This window comes from Haemaphysalis longicornis, unplaced genomic scaffold (genome assembly GCF_048455015.1).
Source record: "Haemaphysalis longicornis isolate Haplotype H1 unplaced genomic scaffold, Haemaphysalis longicornis Haplotype H1 scaffold_13, whole genome shotgun sequence".
NCBI lineage: Eukaryota > Metazoa > Arthropoda > Arachnida > Ixodida > Ixodidae > Haemaphysalis > Haemaphysalis longicornis.
This window is the reverse complement of record NW_027526233.1, coordinates 37221645-37232508: the sequence shown is the minus strand read 5'-3', so window position 1 is coordinate 37232508 and position 10864 is coordinate 37221645. Positions and strand designations below refer to the sequence as shown.

The 10864-nt window shown below is 48.3% G+C and overlaps 3 non-coding genes across 3 annotated transcripts; all 3 read left to right on the top strand.

Moving 5' to 3' along the window:
- The first annotated feature begins 1515 nt into the window (after positions 1-1515).
- Positions 1516-1587, top strand: Trnai-uau (transfer RNA isoleucine (anticodon UAU)). Its single transcript has one exon. It is a non-coding gene; the product is annotated as a tRNA-Ile (tRNA).
- Positions 1588-4504: 2917 nt separating this feature from the next.
- Positions 4505-4576, top strand: Trnai-uau (transfer RNA isoleucine (anticodon UAU)). The gene has a single exon. It is a non-coding gene; the product is annotated as a tRNA-Ile (tRNA).
- Positions 4577-5922: 1346 nt separating this feature from the next.
- On the top strand, positions 5923-5994 carry Trnak-uuu (transfer RNA lysine (anticodon UUU)). The gene has a single exon. It is a non-coding gene; the product is annotated as a tRNA-Lys (tRNA).
- Positions 5995-10864: the final 4870 nt, after the last annotated feature.

Below are 10864 nucleotides of genomic sequence, written 5' to 3'. Positions count from 1 at the left end.
CCCACTCTGGGCGCGTGTTTTTGTTTCTTTCTCTCGCACCACACAGAAAACAAGCGGTAAATAAAAACACGGGACGAGGAGTAGACGGCACAAGCCCTGTCTTTGAAATACAGCGCTTGTCCCCTCTACTCGTCGTCCCGTGTTTTTATTTAGCGCTTGTTTTCCGTGTGACGATGAACCAACACGCCCAAACATTTTCCCTTCTGAAGTTCTTTCTCACGTAATATTAAATATTATTCTAACGTCACTAACCATAAAAATAGTCTTACCATTCCCCTATGCCTTCTTTGCGTTGTAGACGGCCGGCATTTCTTTCTGTATTTCCAAATGAGCCCACATTTCCAAATCCTATATTTGTGCGAAAGCATAGCGAGGGCCTCGGGTCTGGCAGCCTTGATGCCAAGATAGCATAAGAGGGTTTCCCGCTAGGTACCCGCTTACGACAGGCTGTAGACGTTCGCGTCACGCCCCCGGAGTTGAAAAAAGGTCCCCTTCTCCCTGTGTAGTCTGAGTCGTGCTGGCTACCACCCACAAGCGTGAGAAACCGTTGTAGTAAATGTAAATACCCCAGGAAGTGCAGGAGCACACAGTTGCCCAGATAGCCGAATTGGTAAGGCATTCGAGATCTAATCGAAAGGCGTGGGTTCGGTCCCCCCTCTGGACACATTTTTATTTCTCTCTTTCTGATGTAATAAATAAAAAAATAATAATGTAACTTTACTAACTACAAAAAATCGTCTAACCATTCCCGTATGCCGTCTATGGCGTAGTATACTGGCGCATTTCTTTCTGTATTTCCAATCGAGCCCCTTAAAGCTTAGCGAGGGCATCGATTCTAGCAGCCTTGATGCCAACGTAGCATAAGAGAGTTTCCACCAGGTACCCGCGTATGACAGGCTGTAGACGTTCGCGTCACGCTCCGGGGGTTGAGAAGAAGGTTACCTTCTCCCCGTGTAGTCTGAGTGGCGCTGGCTACAACCCCTCAAGCATCAGATACAGTTGGAGTAAATATAAATACCGCAGAAAGTGAAGGGGAACACAATCGCTCAGATAGCCGAATTGGTAAGATATTTGAGATGTAATCGAAAGGCGTGGATTCGGTCCCCACTCTCGGCGGGTGTTTTTCTTTCTTTCTCACGTAATTAATAAAAAAATATTGTAACGTCACTAACGATAAACAATAGTCTAACCACTCCCCCATGCCTTTTTTGGCGTTGTAGACTGCCGACATTTCTTTCTGTATTTCCAAACGAGCCCCGCATTTATAAACCCTACAATTGTGCGAAAGCTTAGCGAGGGCCTTGGTTCTGGCAGCCTTGATGCCAAGATAGCATAAGAGGGTTTTCCCGCCAGTTACCCGCTTATGACAGGCTGTAGACGTTCGTGTAACACCCCGAGCGTTGAAAAGAAGCTCTCATCTTCCCGTGTAGTCTGACAGGCGCTGGCTACCACCAGATACCGTCAGATACAGTTTTAGTAAATATAAATACCCAGAAAGTGAACGAGAACACAATCGCCCAAATAGCCGAATTGGTAAGGCATTCGAGATATAATCGAAAGGCGTGGGTTCGTTCCCCACTCTGGGCGCATGTTTTTCTTTCTTTCTTTCTCACGTAATTAACAAAAAATAATATTGTAACGTCATTACGATAAAAAATAGTCTAACCTTTCCCCTTAGCCTTCTTTGATTTTGTAGGCTGCCGGCATTTCTTTCTGTATTTCCAAATGAGCCCCTCATTTCAAAACCCTATAATTGTGCGAAAGCTTAGCGAGGGCCTCGGGTCTCGTAACCTTGATGCCAAGGTAGGCTAGGCCGGGTTTCCCGCCAGTTACCCGCTTATGACAGGCTGTACACGTTCGCGTCACACCCGGGGGTTTAAAAATGGTCCCCTTCTCCTCGTGTAGTCTGAGTGGCGCTAGCTACCACCTTCAAGTGTCAGCTAAAGTTGTAGTAAATATAAATACACCAGAAAGTAAAGGAGAACACAGTCGCCCAGATAGCCGAATTGTTAAGGGATTTGAGATCTACACAAAACTCGTGGGTTCGGTCTCCACTCTGGGTGCGTGTTTTTCTTTCTTTCTTTCTTTCTCTTGTAATAATAAAAATGTTAATGTACCGTCCCTAACCATAAAAATAGTCTAACAATTCACCTATGCCTTCTTTGCATTGTAGACGGCCGGCATTTCTTTCTGTATTTCCAAACGGGCCCCACCCTATATTTGTGCAAAAGCTTAGCGAGGGCCTCGGGTCTGGCAGTCTTGATGCTAAGGTAGCATAAAAGAGTTTCCCGCCAGTTACTCGCTTATGACAGGCTGTAGACGTTCGCGTCACGCCCCGGGGGTTGAAAAGAAGGTCCCCTTCTCGGTGTGTAGTCCGAGTGGTTCTGGCTACCACCCTCAAGCGTGACAAACAGTTTTAGTAAATATAAATACCCCAGGAAGTGAAGGGGAACACAGTCACCCAAATAGCCGAATTGGTAAGGCATTCGAGATATAATCAAAAGGCGTGGGCTCGGTCCCCACTGCGGGCGCGTGATTTCCTTTCTTTCTCACGTAATTAAAAAAAGTAATATGTAACGTCACTAACGATAAAAAATAGTCTAACCATTCCCCTATGCCTTCTTTGGCGTTGTAGACTGCCGGCATTTCTTTCTGTATTTCCAAATGAACCCCTCATTTCCAAACCCTATAATTGTGCGTAAGCTTAGCGAGAGCCTCGGTTCTCGCAGCCTTGATGCCAAGGTAGCAAAAGAAGGTTTCCCACCAGTTGCCCGCTTATGACAGGCTCTGGAAGTTCGCGTCACACGCGGGGGTTTAAAAGAAGGTCCCCTTCTCCTCGTTTAGTCTGAGTGGCGCTAGCTACCACCCTCAAGCGTCAGATACAGTTGTTGTAAATATAAATACCCCAGAAAGTGAAGGAGAACACAGTCGCCCAGATAGCCGAATTGTTAAGGGTTTCGAGATCTACAAGAAACTCGTGTGTTCGGTCCCCACTCTGGGCGCGTGTTTTTGTTTCTTTCTCTCGCACCACACAGAAAACAAGCGGTAAATAAAAACACGGGACGAGGAGTAGACGGCACAAGCCCTGTCTTTGAAATACAGCGCTTGTCCCCTCTACTCGTCGTCCCGTGTTTTTATTTAGCGCTTGTTTTCCGTGTGACGATGAACCAACACGCCCAAACATTTTCCCTTCTGAAGTTCTTTCTCACGTAATATTAAATATTATTCTAACGTCACTAACCATAAAAATAGTCTTACCATTCCCCTATGCCTTCTTTGCGTTGTAGACGGCCGGCATTTCTTTCTGTATTTCCAAATGAGCCCACATTTCCAAATCCTATATTTGTGCGAAAGCATAGCGAGGGCCTCGGGTCTGGCAGCCTTGATGCCAAGATAGCATAAGAGGGTTTCCCGCTAGGTACCCGCTTACGACAGGCTGTAGACGTTCGCGTCACGCCCCCGGAGTTGAAAAAAGGTCCCCTTCTCCCTGTGTAGTCTGAGTCGTGCTGGCTACCACCCACAAGCGTGAGAAACCGTTGTAGTAAATGTAAATACCCCAGGAAGTGCAGGAGCACACAGTTGCCCAGATAGCCGAATTGGTAAGGCATTCGAGATCTAATCGAAAGGCGTGGGTTCGGTCCCCCCTCTGGACACATTTTTATTTCTCTCTTTCTGATGTAATAAATAAAAAAATAATAATGTAACTTTACTAACTACAAAAAATCGTCTAACCATTCCCGTATGCCGTCTATGGCGTAGTATACTGGCGCATTTCTTTCTGTATTTCCAATCGAGCCCCTTAAAGCTTAGCGAGGGCATCGATTCTAGCAGCCTTGATGCCAACGTAGCATAAGAGAGTTTCCACCAGGTACCCGCGTATGACAGGCTGTAGACGTTCGCGTCACGCTCCGGGGGTTGAGAAGAAGGTTACCTTCTCCCCGTGTAGTCTGAGTGGCGCTGGCTACAACCCCTCAAGCATCAGATACAGTTGGAGTAAATATAAATACCGCAGAAAGTGAAGGGGAACACAATCGCTCAGATAGCCGAATTGGTAAGATATTTGAGATGTAATCGAAAGGCGTGGATTCGGTCCCCACTCTCGGCGGGTGTTTTTCTTTCTTTCTCACGTAATTAATAAAAAAATATTGTAACGTCACTAACGATAAACAATAGTCTAACCACTCCCCCATGCCTTTTTTGGCGTTGTAGACTGCCGACATTTCTTTCTGTATTTCCAAACGAGCCCCGCATTTATAAACCCTACAATTGTGCGAAAGCTTAGCGAGGGCCTTGGTTCTGGCAGCCTTGATGCCAAGATAGCATAAGAGGGTTTTCCCGCCAGTTACCCGCTTATGACAGGCTGTAGACGTTCGTGTAACACCCCGAGCGTTGAAAAGAAGCTCTCATCTTCCCGTGTAGTCTGACAGGCGCTGGCTACCACCAGATACCGTCAGATACAGTTTTAGTAAATATAAATACCCAGAAAGTGAACGAGAACACAATCGCCCAAATAGCCGAATTGGTAAGGCATTCGAGATATAATCGAAAGGCGTGGGTTCGTTCCCCACTCTGGGCGCATGTTTTTCTTTCTTTCTTTCTCACGTAATTAACAAAAAATAATATTGTAACGTCATTACGATAAAAAATAGTCTAACCTTTCCCCTTAGCCTTCTTTGATTTTGTAGGCTGCCGGCATTTCTTTCTGTATTTCCAAATGAGCCCCTCATTTCAAAACCCTATAATTGTGCGAAAGCTTAGCGAGGGCCTCGGGTCTCGTAACCTTGATGCCAAGGTAGGCTAGGCCGGGTTTCCCGCCAGTTACCCGCTTATGACAGGCTGTACACGTTCGCGTCACACCCGGGGGTTTAAAAATGGTCCCCTTCTCCTCGTGTAGTCTGAGTGGCGCTAGCTACCACCTTCAAGTGTCAGCTAAAGTTGTAGTAAATATAAATACACCAGAAAGTAAAGGAGAACACAGTCGCCCAGATAGCCGAATTGTTAAGGGATTTGAGATCTACACAAAACTCGTGGGTTCGGTCTCCACTCTGGGTGCGTGTTTTTCTTTCTTTCTTTCTTTCTCTTGTAATAATAAAAATGTTAATGTACCGTCCCTAACCATAAAAATAGTCTAACAATTCACCTATGCCTTCTTTGCATTGTAGACGGCCGGCATTTCTTTCTGTATTTCCAAACGGGCCCCACCCTATATTTGTGCAAAAGCTTAGCGAGGGCCTCGGGTCTGGCAGTCTTGATGCTAAGGTAGCATAAAAGAGTTTCCCGCCAGTTACTCGCTTATGACAGGCTGTAGACGTTCGCGTCACGCCCCGGGGGTTGAAAAAAAGGTCGCCTTGGCTCTGTGTAGTCTGAGTGGCTCTGGCTAGCACCCTCAAGCATCAGATACAGTTGCAGTAAATATAAATACCCCAGAAAGTGAGGAACCCAGTCGCCCAGATAACGGAATTGGTAATGCATTTGACATATATTCGAAAGGCGTGGGTTCGCCCCCACTCTGGGCGCGTGTTTTTCTATCTTTCTTTCTCACATAATTAATAAAAAATTTATTATATTAACGTCACTAAATATAAAAATTGTCTAACAATTCCCTTAATCCTTCTTTGGCGTTGGAGACTGCCGGCATTTCTTTCTGCATTTCAAACGAGCCCCTCATTTCCAAACCTTATAATTGTGCGAAAGCTTAGCGAGGACCTCGGTTCTGGCAGTCTTGATACCGAGGTAGCATAAGAGTGTTTCCAGCCAGTTACCCGCTTATGACCGGCTGTAGACATTCACGTCATGCCCCGGGGGTTTAAAAGAAGGTCCCCTTTTCCCCGTGTAGTCTGAGTGGCGCAGGCTACCACCCTCAGACGTCAGATACAGTTGTAGTTAGTTTTAATACCCCATAAAATGAAGGAGAACACAGTCGCCCAGATAGCCGAATTGGTAAGGTATTCGAGGTTTAATCGAAAGGCGTGGGTTCAGCCCCCACTCTGGGCGGGTGCTTTTCTTTCTTTCTCACGTAATTATTAAAATAAAAATGGAACGTCACTAACGATAAAATTCGTCTAACCATTCCCCTAAGTCTTCCTTGGCGTTGGAGACTGCCGGCATTTCTTTCTGTATTTCCAAAACGAGCCCCTAATTTTTAAACCCTATAATTGTCCAAAGCTTAGTGAGGGCCTCGGTTCTGGCAGCCTTGATGCCAAGGTAGCATAAGGGGGTTCCCGCCAGTTACCCACTTAAGATAGGCTGCAGACGTTCGCGTAACGCCTCGAGCGTTGAAAAGAAGGTCACCTTTTTCCGTTGTTGTCTGACAGGCGCTGGCTACCACCTCAAGAGTGAGTTACAGTTTTAGTAAATATAAATACCCAGAAAGTGAAGGAGAACACAATCGCCAGGATAGCCGAATTTGTAAGGCAGTCGAGATGTAATCGAAAGGCGTGGGTTCGGTCCCCACTCTGGGCTTGTGTTTTTCTTTCTTTCTCACGTAATAATAAAAATAATATTGTAACATCACTATTCATAAAAAATAGTCTAACCATTCCCCTAAGTCTTCCTTGGCGTTGGAGACTGCCGGCATTTCTTTCTGTATTTCCAAACGAGCCCCTCATTTCCAAACCCTATGTTTGTGCGAAAGCTTAGCGAGGGCCTCGGGTCTGGCAGCCTTGATGCCAAGGTAGCATAAGAGGGTTTCCCACCAGTTACTCGCTTGTGACAGGCTGTAGACGTTCGTGTCATGCCCAAGAGGTTATAAAAAGGTCTTCTTCTGCCCGTGTAGTCTGATTGGTGCTGGCTACCACCCTCAAGCGTCAGATACAGTTGTAGTAAATATAAATACCCAAGAAAGTGAAGGAGAACACAGTCGCCAAGATAGCCGAATTAGTAAGACATTTGAGATTTAATCGAAAGGCGTGGGTTCGGTCCCCACTCTGGGCCCATGTTTTTCTTTCTTTCTCACGTAATTATTAAAAAAAATATTGTAACGTCACTAACGATAAAAATAGTCTAACCATTCCCCTATGCCTTCTTTTGCATTGTAGACTGCCGGCATTTCTTTCTGTATTTACAAACAAGCCCCGCATTTCTAAACCCTACAATTGTGCGAAAGCCTTGCGAGGGCCTCGGTTCTGGCAGCCTTGATGCCAAGGAAGCATAAGAGGGTTTTCCCGCCAGTTACCCGCTTAAGACAGGCTGTAGATGTTCGCGTAACGCCCCGAGGGTTGAAAAAAGGTCCCCTTCTCCCGGTGTAGTCTGAGTGGCGCTGGCTACCACCCTGAAGCGTCAGATACAGTTGTAGTAAATATTGTTAAGGTAACGTGAAGGAAGACGTGTAGCCAAGCGGTACAAGAGGTATCCGCACAGTGTATTTGCAATCGCGAGAGCACCCCGCAGGCCAGGCGCAAGATCGTCTTCTTCGACATCTAGCTTGTTTTTCGAGTCCGCGTGCGCTACCGTCATCTTCTTTCGGCTAATATCTGGGACATGTCCCAATGTGGTGCATAAGCTATGCACGTACCGTAGCATAACCCCTGCGGCGGAAAGCGCCGTCTTGGTGCTAATTATAGCGACGCGGGTCGCGGACCGTGGTACGGTTTGAGGCGGGCTACATGAACAACGTCCGTTGTTGAACGGTGGGAAGTTGGCGATGGCATGGCTGGTGTTATTTCGTACGTGACATCGGTGACTTGTCGGATGACACGGTCAGGACCAGAATAGGAAAAGAGGAGTTTTTCAGAAAGTTCCACGCGGCGCGACGGCGACCACAGCAGAACAAGTGATCCCGGCGGGAAGTAAAGGTTTCGGTGTCGCGAGTCGTTGCGCGCCTTTCGGGAGACTTGTGATGAGAGAAGGTTAGAGTGGGTAACTTGGAGAGCGTGGTCGGCACGGGCGATGGCGGCTTCGGCATACTCAGTTGTGGGCTGAGAAGGCGGTAAAAGGATGTCGAGCGGCAAAGATGGTTCGCGGCCGTAGAGCAAGTAGAATGGGGATGAGCCTGCAGTGTCGTGACGGGACAAATTGTAAGCGAACGTCACGTAAGGCAACGCCACGTCCCAGTCGCGATGGTCGGTGGAGACGTACATCGACAACATGTCTGTAAGCGTCCTGTTGAGCCTCTCCGTGAGGCCGTTGGTTTGCGGATGGTAAGCAGCGGTGACCTTGTGTTGTGTTGCGCACGCACGAAGAAGGTCCTCAACAGCTCGGGACATGAAATAGCGGCCTCGATCAGTAAGAAGCTGGCGAGCTGCTCCATGATGAAGAATTACATCGCGTAGAAGGAAGTCGGCCCCGTCGGATGCGCAGCTGGTGGTGAGAGCACGGGTAATGGCATAGCGTGTCGCATAATCGGTGGCGACTGCTACCCATTTGTTGCCCGAGGTAGACACCGGCAACGGACCGAGAAGATCAACACCAACATGATAAAAGGGCTCAGTGGGGATGTCTAACGGTTGTAGGAGACCGGGCGGTGACGCGGTGGGCTTCTTGCGGCGTTGGCATAGGTCACACGTGGCCACATAACGTTGGACAGAACGGTAAAGGCCGGACCAACAAAATCGACGACGCACACGGTCGTACGTTTGGGAAACACCTACGTGACCAGCCGTAGGTACGTCGTGAAATTGTTTGAGGATGTCTAAACGAAGGTGGTTAGGGACAACAAGCAGGAGCTCAGGGCCATCTGGACGGAGATTCTGGCGGTAAAGGATGCCATCCTGGAGTCGAAACAGATGAGTTGTAGGTGCAGGGGAGCCGATGGTGAGACTGTCGATGATGGATTTCAAAAAGGGATTGCGACGCTGCTCATCACCGATGTGGAGTAATCCCGAAATAGACAACAAGCAGGATTGGGGCAGATGCTCAGGAGGGTCAACCGGATAACGAGATAGACAGTCAGCGTCCCGATGAAGGCGACCAGACTTGTAGACGACGGAGAAAGAATAGTCTTGAAGGCGTCTTGCCCAGCGAGCCAAGCTTCCGGTGGGATCTTTTAATGATGAGAGCCAACATAACGCATGATGATCTGTGACTACAGTGAAGGGCCGTCCGTACAGGTAGGGGCGAAACTTTCCAACGGCCCACACAAGTGCAAGGCATTCCCGTTCGGTGATAGAATAGCTGCGTTCAGCAGGCGAGAGGAGGCGACTGGCGTACGCGATAACGCGATCGTGACCGTCCTGGCGTTGAGCCAGTACGGCGCCGATCCCGTGACCGCTGGCATCGGTTCGCACTTCGGTAGGAGCGGCTGCGTTGAAGTGGGCTCAAATTGGGGATGATGTAAGGAGGGATATTAGGGTGGGAAAAGCCTCATTTTGGTCGATACGCCAGAAGAACTTAACGTCTTTCTTGAGAAGGTCAGTGAGAGGACGGGCGATATCAGCAAAGCTTTTGATGAAACGTCGAAAATAAGAACAAAGTCCGACAAAGCTCCGCACGGCGTCTGTAGAACACGGTACCGGGAGGTTCTTCACGGCGTTGACTTTGTCTGGGTCAGGCTGAACTCCTTCTCCTTCAGCGCCGATGAGATGGCCGAGGATCGTAATGCGGCGGCGAGCAAATCGACATTTAGAAGGGTTTAGTTGCATTCCAGCATGTCGGAAAAGGGAAAGGATGTCGGCAAGGTGAGATAGGTGAGTTTCGAATGATGGGGAAAACACAATGACGTCATCCAAGTAACACAAGCACGTCGACCATTTGAATCCACGAATAGAGAATCCATCATTCTTCCGAAGGTCGCTGGCGCATTGCACAAAATGGCATGACCTTGAATTGGTAAAGGCCATCGGGTGTGACAAAGGTGGTCTTTTCCCGGTCCATCTCGTCGACAGAGATCTGCCAATAGCCCGAGCGGAGGTCAATTGAGAAGAACTTAGCCCCATGAAGGCAGTCGAGGGCGGCGTCTATTCTTGTCAGTGGGTATACGTGCTTCTTAGTTATTTTATTGAGGTGGCGGTAATCGACGCAGAAGCGCCAGCTGCCGTCTTACTTTTTTACCAGAACCACTGGGGACGCCCACGGACTGCAGGAAGGCTCGATGATGTCTTTATCGACCATTTTTTCTACTTCTTTTTGGATTACATCGCGTTCCGCATGGGACCCTCGATAAGGTCGCCTGTAAATTGGCCTGGCATCGCCTGTGTCAATCCGGTGCTTCACTACATATGTTTGACCCAAGGGCAGTTCTGGAAGTCAAAAATGTCAGAATACGATAGAAGAACCTGGCGTAGTTGTTGGACTTGTGGTCCTGAAACTTCGGAGCTGATCATTGCACCAAATTTCTCCGCTAAGTTCGGGGTATATATGAGGTCACGAGAGGAAGCTGGTAGAGGAGTGTCGACGGTTAGCGCAGAAATGTCAATGTCGTGCAGTGGAGAAACTGAGGCGAGGGAAATTCTTTGGGGAAGTACTTGGGGATGCAATCCAAAATTCAGAATTGGAAGGATGGTGTGGTTGTTTTTGATGGTTACCACAGAGTTCGGCAGGATCACATTGTGCGTTAGGAGAACGTTGGTTGCAGGGGACAGGAGGAACGCACCGTCGGGGAGAGGGTGGCGAGAGGACAAGGGAACATGGGTGACGGCTTCAGGGCGCAGACGGATGAACTCAGCTGAACGTAACGACGGTGAAACTGAGGCGTCTGGAGCATCGGGCGAAAGCGTTACCTCGAGGCGTAGTAAACCCGTCGCGCAATCTATTATTGCAGAATGTTCCGACAAAAAGTCAAGGCCCAGAATCAAATCATGCCTGCACGTTTCTAAAACAGAGAACAAGACTGTCGTTGTGTGGCCTCCAATGGTTACATTGGCCGTGCACATTCCGGTAATGGGTGGTGTCCCTCCATCAGCGACACGAACATGTGACATGGTTGGCG